Consider the following 19,413-nt stretch of genomic DNA (forward strand, 5'->3'; position numbering starts at 1 on the left):
GATATTTGGCTTGTGTGTTTGCACATTAACATAAGAGATGTTGCGTCATAAGGAGTTACCTTTTTCTTGACTTCCTCACATAATAAACACAAAAATGTTTGGACAATCACAGAACAAAACTTGATTAGCCCAAACAATTGCAACAATTACATTTGGTCAGTACTAATATTTTGAATGAGTCTGAATAATAACAAAGAAAATTTTATTCCCCTATCACTGTCCAAATCAAATAGCAATACAAGTTCTCCCAGTGGCACTCGTGCAGATATCACTCGTCAACACCTCCTACTCTTTGCAATTGCTTGAAGGGCCTTATCTTCTGTACAAGATGGAACTTGATTCATTTGCATTTTCCCTTTTCAAAGCAACAAGAAGTAAAAGCCAGAAACTCTCTGAGACCTAAATTTTTCACATGTTCCCTGTCTCTGTTATTTGTATCCTCTCACTTAAATTAGAAATAATAAGCATACTGTTCAGAGGAAATAACACTTTGAAGAAACACGACATATTTGTCTCTGACCATCTCACTACTTTAGTTTCATTTAGCAACATGGTCCAGAGCTCTTCAGTGGATTTACTTTGCTTTTTATGGTGTTATAACATTTTTTGTATTATTGGTGTTTCTATAATAACAAAAAAACACCAACAAAGTTAAAAATAATCAAAGGGCATCAGATATTCTTGTAGCTATTCCAACCAGTAATTTTATTACTCTCAAAGTCTTATTTATTAATCTCCAAAGATTATATGCTGATATTCTTAATCAAACGGTGGAAAAGGTCTGTACCATCAATGGTACCATATGTACCATTAAATTACCTCTTTGGTTCCTGGGGGAAATGTTGTATCTTTTGCATAAATAGTATTTCCATATTGTATATCCTGCCTTTTTTAAGGTTTTAAAATAAGGTAGGTAATCCATAGTAACAGAGAACTCATAATAACAAATGATATTCCATACCAATTCATACAGATTAATTGATGTAGACAGAAACAAAAGTTTAAAAAGTAAACCTGCCATGAGTGAGGCTTTCTGCATACTGGACTGCTCTGCTCTGAAGTTCATATGATGGTGAAAGCAGAAACAAGGTCCCAAAGCTTTTTTCTTTGTTGACAATGAAATTTAGGAGCTGATTTCTGTCTAGTTATTCCATTGATTCTGCACACCAGTAAACTACAGAAGGCAAACACACCCATCAAATGTAAGTTCTTCTTCTGGCATCCATTTCCTGCACATCTCTGAAGTGAGAGCCTCTGTGCCTTGGGTGTCACACAATAGAAATGCTCCATCTGCCTCCCTCATTAGAGCAGGATTTTTAAATTAATCATAGAAGGCTACATTAATCACCTCTTCATGCAGCACCTTCTTCCTTCCATCATTGACACTATCTTTTTTTGGTCAGTCTCACTCCATGAAACACATTGGCTGACCAGTGTCAATCATGTTTGATTTGTGTATCCAGTGATGTATCCAGGACTTTGCTCGCTTGAATATTTAATTGGTTTGCAACACCACATAATGATGTCTTAAACATTCATTATCTTTAGGAATGATTTTTAAATTGCTTGATACATGATTTTTTTTTTTCATTTACCAGCACTTAACATAGGAACTTTAATCTTGTAAATCATCCCACACTACTTACCAAAAATTTTCTCATTCCCATCACTAGTGCAGATTAGAAGTTGTACTCCTTCCATGTGTAATAAATGTGGATTTAAGACCATATAAACTTAACTACTGACTTTTGTTTTGAAAATGTATTAATAGGCCTGGGAATTCTCCATAATGGGGTCAATGGCTAGATGTGGAGACCAGTGATGAGTGGCATTCCTCAGGGGTTGATATTGAGGCCAGTGCTGTTTAACATCTTTGTCAGTGTCCCAAATAAAATACAGACAGAGCAGAGAATGGATAAAGAGCATCCCTGAAGAGAAGGGTTTGGACAGTATGGGTGATGAGAAACTCAACACTGGCCCAGAGAAGTTTTGGGTGCCCCATTCCTGGAAGCGTTCAAGGCCAGGATGGTCTTTGAGCAATCTGGTATAGTGAAAAATGTCCCTGCCCACAGCCATGAGGGTTGGAACTGAATAATCTATAAGATCCGTAACCAACCAAACCATTCATGATGAAAAGGAGATAGCAATGAATTTAAGGTAATACTGGATAACCGTGATATATTTTCAGTGATTAAATATCCCAGTAAAACTATTTAATTCCTTTCATAAGAGCCAAAGAGTGACAGGATTTTAATAAGCAGACAGAATCTGCTTGATATTCATAAGGCTGACATATTTGAACAAATCTTTGTCCTTGTTGTCTCCAGTCTGACTAAATGGTGATAAGTTCAGTGTTGACATTCATAATATAAGGGTACAAAATACGTTTACAGGTTCAATGAGTCAAACTAGTTGTTGTAAGCAAAACATCAGAGAGGGCCTTTCCCCAAAGTTATCAAGTTCCCATCTCCAAATAATTAGATGTGTTGTTCACTGTCCTTTAATTATAACCTCAGTGACACTGTAGAAAACTGATCCCTTCTTTGTTTACATTACTTTAATTCATGGAAAAATAATACACCTTTGGGTGGAACACGCACAAGTTTCTCTCAGTTACTGCACTCTTCTAATACTCACTGCAACAAGATGCATTTAAAGTGTGCATTACAAGACCATAGGATTTCTGCTATAATTTATGGTTATGGTACATGACCAGTAATTAGTATATTTTTGTAATAGGATATTGATTTATTGTAATACGACCTTTGTAAAGAAATACAAACAAGAGGACAGAATACAGTAATTTCACGATTATAAGCCGCACTGAGTATAAGCCGCACTTCTGGGTTTCAGCAACTTTTTGGTTTTTTGTCCATATATAAGCCGCACCTGATTATAAGCCGCATGTTACAATACAGAGTGTGATAAAAGGTATCTGTTCTATCACCATCTGTTGAGGGTGGGGGCAGTGATCCTTATCTCAATGGCAGATATTCTGCTAATGGGCCATCCATTGAAACCAGGTGGGGCATGGTTCTTTATCTTTGCACACCTCATCCTTCCTCCAGGGAGTCATTGTCTGCTAATGGCCCATTGAGTCCCACTGTGGGACTGATAAAATTACTGCATCCCATTGAAAGTTGCTCCAGCCAGGGGGAAGAGCCCAACATTTCTTACCAAGATAAAAACAGAGGCTTTGGGACACTAAGGGAGCCCCTTTCTCCACTGGACTCCAGTGGAAAACCGGATTTCTCCGCATCACCACTGGACCTCCAGAGGGAAACTGCACCTTCTGCAGGAGCACTGCTTCAACTGAGCCACATCTGTCACTGCAGGAGAATGCAGCCACCATTTAATGGGACTGCTGCCAACACCCTGCCTGACGGGGTGTCAGGTTGTACTCTGACTTTGTCAGGGTTTGGAGTTTGTTTCTTTGTAGTACAGTATTTCTATTCTGATTTCCCTAGAAAAGAACTGTTATTCCTAATTTCCATATTTTTACGTGAAAGCCCCTTGATTTCCAAATTATAATAATTTGGAGAGAGGGGGTTTACATTCTCCATTTCAAAGAGAAGTTCCTGCCTTTCTCAGCACACACCTGTCCTCCAAACTAAAACAGCAACTTTTTGTTCTTTGTCCATATATAAGCCGCACTTGATTATAAGCCACACTTCGGGTTGGGACCAAAATTTTAGTCAAAATGGTGCAGCTTATAATCGTGAAATTACTGTAATTACTCTTTTGATAGTAAATAAATTCTTCACAAGTCACTGAAGCTTTTTACAAGACAAAGTCAAAAACATGTCCCTGACCTGATATAAAAATAGCACTCTTTAAAGGGAGACTCCAGGTGAAGGGAAGTTGTTACTCGGAGGATTTCTGTATCACAGAGAGACACAATAGTGCTTGAAGAACTTTGGTCCTCCTGAGCTAACAATTCAGAAAAGCAAGATTTAGGGTGTATATATATATAGAGAGAGAGAGAGAGAGCGCAATTATATATATATAAAACAATTTTTGTTTGTCTATTTGATTTTTCTCTGTAAAAGTGGCTTCTGTCTGGGATGGTAAATAGAAGTTGGAATTGAGGAAGTCATAAATTCCTAAGTAAATAAATGTTTCTGATTTCAGTGGGACAGATTAGTTAAGTGTTTGTATCCTGAGAACTTGATTTGACTGGTGTAGCAGACCTACAGAATTCACCTATGCTAGAAATGATGTAAGGTCTAACAACTCTGAGGTGCATCAAAGTGGCCAGAGGAAGGAAGGAGGCAGACAAAAAGATTTTTTTCATCTGGCTTCCATGATGAGGAGTTATTTCAGGTGTCCTTCTAAAATAGAAATTTAGTGATCTGCCTTATCTTGCAGTCACTACCACTTTGTTTTGAATTTTTTTCCTTCTTTACTCTTTACTCAGTGTTACCTGAACCTGAGAAGGAAGGGAAATTTTCATTCTAGTTTAGCTTCTTATACAATCAGCCACATTTTTTTCTTATTTCAAATTTTCAGAGAGGCTTGGTTACCTATTTCCCTACATTACAAACATTTTCCTGAATAATTCTTGCCGATTTTATTTCTCCCAACACTTTTTTATGATTCCCATTTTCATAATATGTTGAACTCAGGCTTCTTTAGCGTTAACATGACTCACCCATCCATTTGCAGTTCTGGTTCTCTAGAACCCCCTTCCTCTGCACACTTCAAAGAATTGCAGAATATTCTGAATTGGAAGGGATCCACAAGGATCAAATCCAAATCCGGCTCAGACCCCAAGAGCCACACTGTGTGCCTGAGAGTGTTGTTGAAACTCTAACTCTGTGAGGCTTGGTGCTGTGACCATTTCTCTGGGGAGCCTGTTCCAGTGCTCAACCACCCTTAACCTGAAGAATCTTTTTCTGATATCCAGTCTAAAACTTCCTTGACACAATTTCAGACCGTTCCCTCTGGTCCTGTCTCTGGTCACCACAGAGGAGAGATCAGGAACTCTCTCTCATCATCCCCTCATCAGGAATGTTGTAGACTGCAATGTTTCCCCTCAATCTCCTCTTCCCCAGAGGGAAATGCCCAAGTGACGTTTTGGAGAATAATGAAACACTCCTCTTGATTGACAAAGAGTTTTTGTCTGACAACTTTTGGCAGGAGGTGTTTGGAGATTTTTTGTGATGATTGATCTACTTAAAATAAGAGACCACTGTTGCTGAGTTTTATTTTGATGACAGCAGTTTTTCTTGCTGTCTTATAGCTGGTCCATTGTTTTATTTCCTCTAATTTTGATATGATGAAAGAACACGGAAAATGATCAAATATAGAACAAATGATTTTTTTAGAATATGTTGTCAATTAGGGGGCTAATGTTTGCACATTCTTTCTGTGCAGAGTGGAATATTCCCATTGAGTAGAACTGTGCTTTAATCTGTCACTCAGTGTCAGTTATAAAACATTATTGATGAAGCTAAAACAAAGGTAATTTTCTGAGCTGCAAAGGACAGTCAGTTTAGGACTAAATTTACAAAATAAACTGTTATTGAATGCAAACATTAATATCAAATAAAACCATCTCTATCTCAAAAAGATATGCATTTTTATGTTTTGTGCAGTAATGAGAGTTGCTGGCGTGCAAGTCTGCATGCAAGTTGAGCTATGTTAAAACCTTCCAAAAACAAAAGGCTACTCAGACACTTGCAGTTATTTTTTTGATTCTGTTACTTTTTTACACTGTTTTTTGTTAATTTATGCTATTCTATTGTAAACAGCCTGAGTCCTAACTTATGCTTTCTTAATAGTTGGATAATATGAGCAAAATATGAGAAAAGGCGCATTAGAGGCATGACTGTTCAAAGTGTTGTTTCTTTGGGCAGTGAACAGTCCTTCCCCTGCAGCATCTCCCCAAGAGGTTAATACTCCATCTTGTCCCATGTGCTGCCCCTGGAGCAGTCAGAAGTCTTTGATTAGCCTAGTCAGATTTCTTTGACACTTCCTGCTGGGTCATTTGGGGATACGTGCTGTGGGGCCCAATGGCAGGAGAAAGCGCTAGGAAAGAAACTGCTGTTGATTGAGTAGCAGTGCTAGAAATACCAGTTGACATCTCATTTCATATACTCTATTACTATTGAACAGATGTACTCATCTATTTGCTACTGTTGATTTTTAGTCCCTGTTACCAAGGCAAATACTTCCCTCTTCCTCGAATAAAGTAAGAAGCAAAGGAGGTATAAGTCCTTTGTGTGCCAGACATTCCCAATGACATTCATGTGTTCTGCTGGTTGGATTCACATTTCCTTTACAAACACACCATTGACCCACTTGAATTGCCATCCAATCATAGTGTAGTTTAGACTGGAAAATACCTCAAAGATCATCTAGTTCCAGTTCCCCTGCCACTGGTAGAGACACTGTCCGCCACACCAGTGGCAGGGGGACTGGAATTAGATGATCTTTAAGATATTAAATGAGATGTAAACCCCATCCAACCTGGCCAGTCACTCCAGGGATGAGGCATCCACAACTTCTCTAGGCAATCTATCCTAGTGTCTCCTCACAGTAAAGAATTACTTCTAAGTAATCTAAGTCTACTCTCTTGCAGTTTAAAGCCATTGCCTCTTGACCTATGCCCTTATAAAAAACCCTTCTCCAGTTCATTTGTAGGCCGTTTTTAGTAACTGGAAGGCTTATAAGGTCTCCCTGGAGTATTCTTTTTTCAAGGCTGAACAACACCAATTCTCTCCACTCTCTAAAAAGGAGAGGGGCTCCAGCCCTCTGATCATCCTTGTGGCCGTGCTCTGGACTTGCTACACCCATGTCCCCATCCTTCCTATGTTAAATGAATGTAATATGCCAAGTGGGGTCTCACAAGAACAGAATAGAGGAACATAATCACCTCCCCTGTCCTGCTGGCCACAGCACTTCTAAGGCAGCCCAGAATATGGGGGCTTTCTGGGCTGCAAGCTTGCAATGCTGAGATATACTTGTCAACCAACATCCCCAAAACTTTCTTCAGACTGCTCTCAACCCATTCTCTGTCCAGTCTGTATGTACTTGGGATTGTCCCAACCCCAGTGCAAGACCTTGCACTTGGCCCTGTTGAACTTCATGAGGTTTGCACAGACCAACATCTCAGGCTTGTCCATGTCCCTCTGGATGGCATCCCTTCCCTGCAGCATGCTGACCACACACACAGCTTGGTGTCAGCAATTAATTTCCTGAGGCTATCCTCAACCCAGTGTCTATGGCACTGACAAAGATATTGGTCAGTGCTGGTCCCAGTGACATCCTCTGAGGAATGCTATTAATCACTGGTCTCCACTTGGCCACAGAGATGTTCACCACAGCTCTTTCCAGCCAATTCCACTGAGTGGTCCATCCGTACACATGACTTTCCAATTTAGAGACAGGACATCCTGAGGGGCAGGGTTAAATGTCCATGTAGTCTGTCCCCTTTTTCATCCCAAATCTAAAAAAACCATGAAATCATCAGACCAGAGAGATACGCTGAACTATGAGTTTAAAACCAGTATTAATTTTGCACTCCAGTTTTCTGCTTTCAACTGCAGAGTGATTTCACCTACCAGATGAATAAAGGAAATCCACCAGAAAGAAATAAATATCTTCCCATATAGTGTGTAAATGAGGTCTCTTAATGGCATACCCAAATGTCAAATTTTCTACCATGAGGTTGTCAAGTAAAACGTACACTTAATTGTTGTATTTCATGATTAAGACCCTGATTGAAATCAGACTAAGTTTCACTAGCTTTTCAAGCAAGTGAATAATGTAAGAGGTGCAAATAATAGTTAGTATTACTACCTGTATTACAGGTCAGATACTTCAACCTATAATTGTCTGTTTTCCCAGTCCTCATTACATAGCATTTCCATTTCCAATATAATAACTTCTAAAAATATTTTTTGTCACTTAATTTCATTGATGGTGAAAGATAATGCATTTTCATAGCAATATTAAAATGTCTTAAATGTTTTATACCATAATGGAATACTTAGTAAAACTACTATATGGGTATAATAACCTGCAAACTTTTGGACTAGTGTTTTATGTTTTATTTCATTTTGAAATGCACACTATATTCATTCTGTTTTGACAGATTTTCTGCAATGTTTTTCAGAAAGTAATCTTGAGTTACAAACTCATAATTGTTGTAACCCTAAAAAGTGCATATGTATTGTATAAATATTCAATATGATCAATTAATAAACAAAGAACTTAAGAATAAATGTGCTGGACCAGACCAAGGTGATGGATAGAACAGGATACCAAGTGAAAAATAATGAAAACAGGGCAAGTGAGTAGTCATGCTTCTCCCAAGAGTTGCAACGGACTGATTACCTGCAATGTGGGTGTTTCATGGGCCCACATGTACTCTGTGACCCTATAGATATCTGTTCCATGAACTTTTCCAGTTTGGCCTTCCACCTGTTCAAGATTTAACTTTCAAAAAACCCTTTCAAAAGCAATGCTTAACATTAACACAAGCTACATGAAAAAAAAATCTCATTTTGTTTCATTTGAACAAACCACCTATGGATTAATTTGATTAATCTCTACTTTTGCCATGGAGAGACACAATGAGCAACTGATGCCTATTCACCCTTACCACACCACTCCCAATTTTTTATGAATATATCATATATGCCCTCAACAGTCCGCTTCCCAAGCAAAAGTTTCTTAGCCTGTATAATTGTTCCTCCCCTGGAAATCATTCATACCTTTGATCATCTATATTGGTCTTCTCTTGATATACTACAGCTCTTCTATATCTTTTTTTTTTGAGGTGAGAGAATCAGGGCTGCCTGGAACATTCGTGGTGCTAGGACAAAGGGACACCTTGATAATCACAAGCATTATTTCTCAAAAAAATTTAGTGTTTATTTTTATTAAAACATTTATTTCTCTTGATTTCTTATTGCAAGCCAGTATTTGTAATTCAAGGTTGACTAATGAATACTGCTTTTGGCATAACAAATTCAAGTTTGTTTTTAAGTGATAGAGCTCCAGGCTAGAATACGTTTGCAAGCTAGATTTGTCTATGCTGAAACCAGACAGCATAGATCCAGTTCTACCTTTGAATGTTTAGATAATAATGATTCATGCTAATAGAGGTTGTCTAGAGCAGTTCAACTTCAGCTCACTAAAGAATTTATTATAAAATATGTTAAACAGGGTCATAGACACAAGTGAGTCAGAAATGTTAATAGACCAGGGCAGTCCAATGTACTAAGGAGCAAAGTGAGTGAGACATGTCCTCTTAAAGGGGTCCAAGCTCTGTTGATAGCCCAGCTTGGACCACTTGTCCTGTGCTATAAAACAGCAAGGCAAAAAATCATACCCTGAAAAAGAGTACCAGACCTGTCCTAGTCCCATATTCTGGTGCAATTACTCAAAAAAATATTTAGTGTCATTTCATCACAGACATCTGACAAGCCACTCATGAATGTGGACAGAATCAGCTCTTTCTGTAAGCAATGGAGGAATCTGACTCCATTTTTTATTGAACTGCTATAATTCTATTAGAATTATAACTTAATGGTATATTTTTCCCTTTTCTTTGCTAGAAGTGTAATTATCTTTCACAGGTTTTTGAATATATTTCAAGAAAATATGTTTATCCTACAAGTTACAATATTCTTTTAAAATTAAATATTTCATTAGATTGTTCTCAATGTGTTATATCTATCAATTTTGTCAATTCATTTCTGATCATAATATTTCCTGAATTGTCAACACAGAGAAGTTTCAACAAATAGGCATGTTTTTCTTGAATGAAATCAATTGCTGCTTCTATTTTACAAGGTTGTTTTCTACTTTAGGCATTCTTGTGTTTCTTGGCTTTCTTACTGGATCATTTTGCAAATTTAAGGCTCTGGCAGGTTTCATTTTTTTTACTATCTGCTCTTAATTATGCATAACTTTTATTTCTGTAACAAGCTTAAAAAACTATGCAAGGAGTCCAAAGTGGATATGTATTTTAATTAAAATTCATTTATTTCTATGCATAACTTGAAAAATTAATGCAATGAGAAAAAATGCCAGTTCAACATTATACCTGCAAATCTGAATCTAAAAAATGCAAATATGCTTGAGGTTGACATTTCCCAACATGTGAATAATTGGAGTATTTGGTGCTTATCATATGGCTATAACAGCAAAAATATTTCTCCTAACCTTTGAATTCAACAAGAAATAAATCAATTAAACAATAGAAGAAAAGCTTGATTTTTTTTAGTTTGGAATTGTGAATTAACCAGACACAATAATCTCAGTATAAAGGACCATATCCTGTGCTTAATAAAATTAGCACATTTCTTCAGAAAAAAAAGAGTAACGTCATCTAATGAGTTTTTTCTAAATAAAAGTTTAATAAGATCCCATTGAAAAACTCTTGGAATCACTCTGAAACTCCAGAACACATTGTCAGTTACAATTTTAAATGTGTAATGGAGATTGATACATCTTCCATGCAATGACTTCTTTCTTGCTGGACAGGTTTGAGTTACCATGAGTACTCCACCCATGCATATATGAAAGATTAGCAAGGAAAAGAATTGCTGAAAAATATGAGCTAGGACTGCATTAATAAGTGAATGACATGCACTGAGAATGACATTGCTTTGAATGGAAACAATTGAAAATGCTCTGCACTGAATCAGCAAAAAAAGTACCAAAATTTCCCATGATCTTTGAGAATGGGGATTGCATTGTACTGAGTTCAGTTCACACACTGACTAACATTACACTCCTCTCAAGCTTGTCTGTCTTTTCCACTCAAAGATAGACAGAAATTTGTGTAAATGGAGTCAGGACTATGTTTACTTCCCAACTGACACTAGTTACATCTGTTCAGAGGAACATCACAATAACACTGCAGTAAGAGGAGCTGTTGAACGTGTTGCAATCAGATTATGCAAGATATGGGGATCGTTCTGGAAAAGCCTGTGATAAGTCAGGACCTACGCAGAGCGTTGTTCCCAGGAAAGAGCTGATAACGTGGCCAGCTGCATGTGACACAGGGGGTCAACAAAGGGAGAAGCTGCTTCTACGTGCAACAAAACCTGAGACGTCACTGGGAGGGGACAGGCAAAGGGGGCCAGAAGGGTGAGCAAGCCTTTCCTCAGCACGTGTCTGGACAGGCTGTAGATGAATCCTTCGAAACTATAGCTTCCTTGTCAAGGAATGAACAAGGGACAATGAATGTATGGGAGGTGCAGCATTGGAATTGCACATCTTTTCCTTGCAGCCAATTAGCTGCAATTTGCCCCAGGTAAGGGCTAACCACAGTCCAGTTTTATCTAGTGAATGACACCCCCTCTTGAAGTCATCTGGCTGTGTATAGGGTGAGGGCCATGTGGATATTTACAATTAAATCTGTAGCATGGTAGAACAGCAATAGTAACATTATATTGCACGCAGGACACAATACCAGAGTCATGTTTCATGCTGCACAGCTGTCACCCAACGGCAGGAATATGAGTGGGGCCAGCACTATGAGAGAAAAATATTAAAGATGAGCTGAAGTGAAGCAATAAGAAAGTTTCTGTAATAAGAAAGGTCTGTAACCTACAGTGCAGCCCCCACAATTATAAATCCCTGTTCTGCATCATGGCTGAGGTGAATACACTCTGATGTCTCCTGTAAGGAAACCAGAACTGATCAAGCCTTTGAACTGTTCTACCCCATGAAGCTGATGTGTGAGAAATTGACTTTTTTTTAATGAAGAGTTAATGATACTTTTTAATTATATTGTATGTCATTAAAAATTGTATTATATTATAAATTAAAATGTTACTCCATAAAATATTTACCTTCATTGTTTTCCTCTTATTATTACAGTATAGTGATGGATGAGGATCTGTCTTACTCTATTACTTCCTCAAGAAAGGATCATTTTAGGTAACAGCAAAGATTTCTGTAGTCAGCAATCACAGCAATTTATATGACTGACTTGTGGCTGATATGTACAATCTGTAATAAAGCTTTTAGTCAAATGAGGCTCAACTAGCCCTCTCATTAGAAAGGAGCACTTGATGAATGAAGTTAATTTGCTCTTTCTTTACTTTGTCGTCTGTGTTGGCTAAACCTCAAGACTCCATGGTCCCTGAGCCTTTTGTTTCACTCATCTATTCATAATCTCCGTGAAAATACTTCACATCTCAGGATATGCCCCATCTGCGAAGATGTCTGGCCAGCATGATGCTGAGATTGACTCTGCAGCACTGTCGTTACTGTGGGTTCAACTGCTGGCTTCATCAGAGTTAGGGATGGCTCCTAACCACCAGAAAAGTACGTTCATGTAATACAAGTTGTGCAAAAGTCTTTAATGTTCATTTCATGCCAATTCATCAGCAGTAGTACACACAGTCCTTTAATTCAGTGCTGACTCTTAAGATCATGTGTGAGGATCCTAAAGGAAGAAGCAGCAGCCTAAACTGCCAATGCAGAAGTATTCAGGAAGAAAACTTAGCGGTTAATCCATGGCTATAAAAAGGATTAAGAAGCCATCTATTTGCTGGTTGAATTTCCTCTTGAGGTTGGGTGCTTCAACCAATTCTTTCTCGTAAAATATGGGAAGGCAGGGTATAATCAGCCATCTGTACTATTCAGGCTATAGTACTTACTCCATGAGGCATTACTCTAGTATTTAAATTCATTTTCTGCCTCTTTTCTGCACTACCCATGGGAGTGTCCAAGGTTATTAGGTATTAATTGTCTGCAATGAGGTTTCAGGTGCCTGATAGTTTTTCCATCTGGCTGGAAACTAGGAGGCACAGCCTTGAATCCCATTCAAAAGAGCACAGTGTAACATACTTAATGTTTACTTGTAAAGGGATAGTACCTACTTATCCTTCAAATCTTTGTTTTGTGTACCAAGAAATCTCTTATAAGACACTTTACCTAGGAACTCACAAGCTGACTCAAGAGTTCTCAGAGACCTTGTGCTACTAAGTTGCCTTTCCATACCCAGCCTAACTTTCCTCAAACCTCAGTGACAATGGCGGGTATGCAAGCAACTTTTCATCACATATATTGCTCAGATTTGCAGTGCTGTAGACTGAATGCTTTAAAAATATTGACCTATACACAGTCATTTATTTTTACAAAGAGATTTCCAGCACCCTGTGGCTATCAAGGCTATTGTGCTGTTGCTGCTGCTTTACAAACTGCTGGCTAAACACAGACCTCAGCTGGAGTACTTACAGAGTAATCTAAACCCTGATGCAGCTAAGCAATTTGGGGAAAAGAAAGTAATAGCACGGCTATGTTCCTTCTGCTGTTCAAATTAGTATGTTTGGCTTTATAGAAAATGGTGAACAGGAGAAGAGAAACAGAAGGACAATGACAACAATGAAAGTGTTCCACTGTCATTTTGCACAGCTCAGCATGACTCAGTACTTCTAGTAGACTTGAAATGTCTGAACCTTTCTTTGTTTTATGTTCTATCATGTCTTTATGGGCATGTAGACCTGTCCCTAGAGGAAAAGTCTGCTCTGATTACAGCTCATGTGTCAAGTGAGACATGTACAAAACTTCTGAAATTACTGTCTAAACCCTAGGCAGCATCCCTTGGAGAGAAGATTCTTTCAATGTCTCTCCCCATATCTTCAGGAGAACTCAGACATGGCCTTAGCAATTCTCATGAACAGGATGTATAGAAATACATGACTCTTTAACCTTTTTGTCCTCCAGTGCGCAAAGTAATGGATGCTGTGAGGATTGATTTGTCTACTTTGAAACTTGGAATTGGTCCTGAAGGGCAGGTTTCACTCAAGTCAAGAGACATGAGCTGCCTTTCCCTGTCTCTATCTGATGTAGAAAACAGTCTCATCTCCTCTCCTCAGCTTTGCTTCTCAGAGAAAACAGAAGTGGGTGTGGAAGGGAAACTAGTAGTGATGTCTGGGAAAGAAAACAATGGATTGCTAAGGGTAAATTTCCTATGTTTTAGGTGTGTTCTTGCAATAATTGCTATGAGTCCTGCGGGATATCACAGAGCACTGAAATTCATTGGTGCTTCTAAGCTCAGACTGGATGGTTACTAGAGTGAGAGAGAAGAGGTTTTTATTAATAGATGGATATATAGAGTAAGTCTATGCTTTGGAATTGACCAGAAATATCAATAAAATTTCTTTTTTTCTGATCATATTAAATACTTGATTCTGTAGCAAGAATTTATTTTATGTACTCTCCTGTTTCTTTATCAATTATTTATTTATAAATTTCAGGCATCTACAGATATTTAGTACCGCTTAATATTTTTATGGTCAATTTTCAGCCAGGTGAATCTGAAATATGTATGAATATGAAGTATGCTTAGCATTAATGCTTTTCAATAAATAAAGCTGCATCCTTAATACACTGACAAGTTACTTAAAGCTACAGAAAAGGTGTAGGAAATATTGACACTGTAGGCATATAAAGCAGCATCTCCAAAGCCTGTCACTTGCTGTCTCCACTGGCAGTAGCTGCATTCCTGCATCATTACATTACCACCAGCAAAGGCCCATTGGCACCTACAAGTCTGACGTGAGGACTGCCTGTAATGCCACCAGGCTTTTGTCATACCTGTGCCTCCCGTGATAGTTTGCCAAACTGGGAATGTGAATCCGGGGATGGCTGTAGGCTCAGGCAAAACAGGAAACTGTCTAGGTCAGTAGGCTGCCAATTAATCACTGTGATGTGTGGGTGCCAGGGAAAGGGCATCAGATCTTCCAGCAGTTGGCAGGGCTCAAGTGACCAATCCCTCATTTTGTTTGGAGTATTTAATTTTGTTGTTTCAGCTGACCTGATGGCAGATCAAAAGAGCAATTGCCTGTCTCTTTTTCCTATTGCCTTTTTCCCAGGAATCATTAAGCTTTAACTCCTCAACTCCAGGATCCTTTTCTATCTTTCCTGTGGGCAAGAAAGAGACATAAAGACTCCATCAAAATGTATTCATCACAGGTATGTCAGAAACCTTAAAAAGTTCAGTTTCTGTAGGGAAATGCTAGATAGCAATTCAGAACTAGTTAGAAGGTCATGTGATATTTATAACAGGTGGAAAGCCAGCAAAGTCTCAAGTTTGCAAAGCATGGAGCAACTGCCAGAAAAAATCTTTTCCTTTAATTTCTCACATAACTCAAGAGTACAAAATTGAGACACTGTACTTACTGCCAAATAGTTTACATATAGAATTTTTATCATATAGAATATATTGTACATTTTTTATTTAGAACATTGTGCATATAATGCAAGGGAAGTAAAGTATTATGTGTTTTAAAGATCTGGTGTAAAAAATATATGTCCTACACAATCTCTATTTTTGTGCCTTAAGTAAATATAACTCTTAAGAAATAACATATGTTCTGATTTCCAGAATACTATCGATTTTTTGAAAGCTGGCAAAACAGGAAGATGCCCTTGAAAAAGCTCACACTGTAATGAAAAGAAAAAGTGGAAAAGGCAAACAGGACCTCGATAATAATATAAAGACATAAGCATAATAAAATATTTTAATAAAATATTAGTTTTTTATCATCTTTTCTTACATAGAAAGAATATAATTTCTTTTACAGTTTGATAGTAGAAAACAACACTTTTTTAAAAATCTGAAAACTCACAAAATTTATTAACATAAAAGAAATTACAATACATTAAATTAAAATGAATAGTTGAGGTCAATATGTTAAAATGTTATATCACTGATCTGCAGATAATAGTTCAATTTGCAATTAGTTCCCCTTGGGCCAATCTACTTGATAGTCAAAACCACATAATCCTGTGAATGTATTTATGCAATAACAATGTGCCTCCTAATAATATCTTAAAATGGATCAATACAAATTAATGTCATTCCTTTACCATGAGTTGTACCTTGAAAACCTTTATTCCCCATAGCTGATTTTTACATTTTTTCTCTTTCATTTATCCTTGCTGTGTGATGACAGTTTGATATCATCTTGGAAGACTGTTGTATGTTCATTGGTGCACTATTTACTTCTTTTGTGTCTTTAGGGAGAGGATACTTTTTTATTATTTTACTGGTCTCTTTACGGCTGATAACTGCTGATAAAGCAGCAGCACCTTCTCCAGAACTGTCTCTTCTCATTTAATGTTTCCCAGTCTCACAGTTCTGTAACACAGCCAAATTTTGCCAGCCACTCCATCTCTTACAAGGATTTGAAGCATGTTCTAGCTCCTGTTAAGAGTGCACATAAACATTCCAAAGAGTCAATGCTTATTCATGGTCAATGTTATAAATCCTTATGGGATGACCTTGTTATTTCTGTTCTTTCCATGGCTTATTTGAGTTCCCTCATGTTTTCATAGGGACACCAAAAGACCAGTGCCACGTGCCTTGCTCTGAACCTTATCTGTTCAACTTGAGTGATGACAGGGTCGTGCTTGCACCACCACTGCCATCACAGTATCTGCAGGACCATGAGAACATACAAGGCTTTCCACCTCATCAAGGCCAAGTGTTCTCTGTGTTTGTGTTTTCTTGTTTGGAGAGAGTTTTATTATTGTGTCTAATATCAGTGTGTTACTCTTGAACTTGAGCAGTTTACTGTTAAATCTCATGGGTCAATCACAGAAAAGTCACTAACTCAAAGTTATTTATATAATAAATGTATACACAGGAGGGGCAGACAGCCACAGAACAGTATAAACAAACAAAGCCTTCTGCAGGGATGGTGAGATCCATGCATAACACAGCAGGTTTTGTTGGAAAAGAGGCAGAGGCCCTGGTAGTAATGAACATGAAGAAATACTGGATATTTTCTCACTTCTACAGTCCTGGACTTCAAATGAATCATCACTAGATCAGGTTGTTTATTTATTTCATTTTTGTACCCAAGAAGACAAAATATAGGGGGTGATTGCTTTGAACAAAGAAAGAATAATTGAAAATGTCATGTTAATGCATTGTTCGTGAAAGGAGAGTGAAAGCAGTCCTAAAGACAGATATTACTGGATCTTCCACATGCAGTCACACTGATAATTGTGATACTGATTGATGGACAGCCATTAAACTCGATATGAGGTTACTTACTGGTTTGTGGCTGTTTGTTCATAAATAGCATCCTTCTCCTGAAACTTCCTTGAAACACCTCACAGGGTAGGAATGTCTCTAGTCCATTCTACAGGGAGGGAAATGAAGGTATGGAGCTGTGAAGTGACTAGTCCAAGGATGTGATCTGTGATGAAAAAGCCCAGGAAAAGACTAGGATCAGCTGGAATCCAATACAGCCTTTGACTCTTGACTGATTCTTCTTTTTTAAAATATTGGCTCAAGATTAACTCGAGCCAAATTATTTGCACGTCCTTTATATTGAAAGTAATCATTGCATTTTATTTCTTGGAGAGTGTTGCATGAACAAGCCCACTGCATCTTGTCAGAGAGCTGGCACATGAGCTGGGTTACTGAGAAAAGCCTTTTAAAAAACAGCACTAAGGATATAGTGCTATGTTTTTATAGTCAGCATCCCTTTTGCTGCCTACTTCTCCATCCCTTATGTGCAGTGATGCTTCTTCAGGAAACTCTATCCCTCTTCTTGGGTTTGCTGCCTTCAGGATGTCCCTTCTCTGGTTTTATTGTAGTTTCATTACTAAGGTTGCTCCACCAAAAGACTTACAGCAAAGTGGTGTTGCTGTGGCAGCTGTTCTGTGCCCAAAAGCCCTACTTAAGTAAAAAGTAACGAAATAATTTCTTCTTCCCCCTTGGGCCCTGTTGCACACTGGTTTTTGCTTTGTCTGATGATGGGGCAAGACTGTTTGCAGGAAACCACCACAGTCTGTCAGCTGCAAGCCAGAGCACCTTGATTCTGCATCACTCTCATGTATGGTCAAAGAAGTGTGGGCTTGCCACAGCCTGCAAGACTAGGAAAACTGTCTACCAGAGCTTGAGTCCTTGCTGAGCCTTGGAGCCACCTCTAGCTGGGGAGCCAAACAGGAAAGGAAAGTTTGACAGCCAGAGTCCTACCTCCAGTCACAAGATAGCAGGCTGAACCTACCCACACTCGAGCCATGAACAATAACCGGGAATTTGTTTTCTTTTATTCATTTCACTTCCTAGCTCATCCCTCAAAGAAGGAGGAAGGACATGGTACAAATACTCTGGGTCTATGATCCCAGTGCTAAAGCACAATGTCTGCAAGAACTTTTCCTTAGATTAAGAAACACCTAGAATTTACCAATATATTTTGCACATATTGCAGATGCTTTATAGAGTATTCATGTTTTATAATTATTCAGTGTGAATCTGCAGATAAACAAAATCTTATGTACAACCAGGAAATATGAAAAAGCACCTAAAATGTAAGATTCATAACTTTACAGGGGAGCCTCTACTGTGTAACAGAGCAGAAATCCCTGGTGTATTACTGATCTAGTACTGTTAACTGCATTGGTGGCCTGTTGCATTCAGACTAATTAGCTGGAAAACAGTTATGCTGTTTCAAAATCTTACCTAATGTTTCTTCATGGTGCTATTATGTGCCTGTGAACACATTAGCTCAAATATCAACCAAGGCATAACATCATGTAGATTTGCTCCTAAGTATGTTGGGTTTTATAATTTTTGAAAATACAATGTCCTTGTGCTGAACATTTTGTGGAACATTCCGATACAAAGCTGTATTGAATTCTATCAGGAATGATTCATTATCTCATAATCTAGGTGCAGAAAACTTTGAACAAATAATATCAGTAATTATTTCTGATTAGGGGCTTTTCACCGTGTAATAATGAGAATGCTAAGAAGCAAGATTTTAACTCTTTGGAATAAAATGTGCAGTTCTTTTGTTAGAAAGCTGGGGCAAGAAGGAAGGAGGGGACATTCAGACGTTGAAGTGTGATAGATCAGTTTTATTTCTTATTTCACTGCTCTTCAGCTATTAATTGGCAGGTTCCTGCCATGGGCCTTGCTTTCCCAGCTGTTTATTAGAGTCCGGTGTTCATTAGTGACCAGTTTTGCTTTCATTCCTTGCTGCAGTGCTGTGCCTGGGAATATTTTGATGACAGCAGTGGTGATGGGCCTGGGCTGGCCAGGGCATCGCTGCTGGTTCTGTGCTGCTCTCCTGGACAGGCTGGAACTCCAGTGTGAACTTGAGTTGAAGGAACCATCCCTGTGGAGGAGACACTCTGCATCCGTGGTGTACCTCTGAAGGGATTGTGGCCCAAGGATAAGTCCATGCAGGAGGAGGTAGAGAAGGTACACTTGGCATCATCTGTGGTTGTGGATGATCCATGCTGCAGCAGGTGCTCCTTGTAGCACCAGTGGCTGTGCACGAGGTTGTGCTGGAGCACCTCAAAGAATGTGTCCATGGATAATCCCATGACAGAGAGGAACACCCCTGAAGGGCCTGCATCCAAGGGTGAGGCCATGTTGGAACAGGCCTATTTTGGAAAGGACTGTGGCTGTGGGTAAGG

The sequence above is a fragment of the Catharus ustulatus genome, chromosome 1, assembly GCF_009819885.2.
Source record: "Catharus ustulatus isolate bCatUst1 chromosome 1, bCatUst1.pri.v2, whole genome shotgun sequence".
NCBI lineage: Eukaryota > Metazoa > Chordata > Aves > Passeriformes > Turdidae > Catharus > Catharus ustulatus.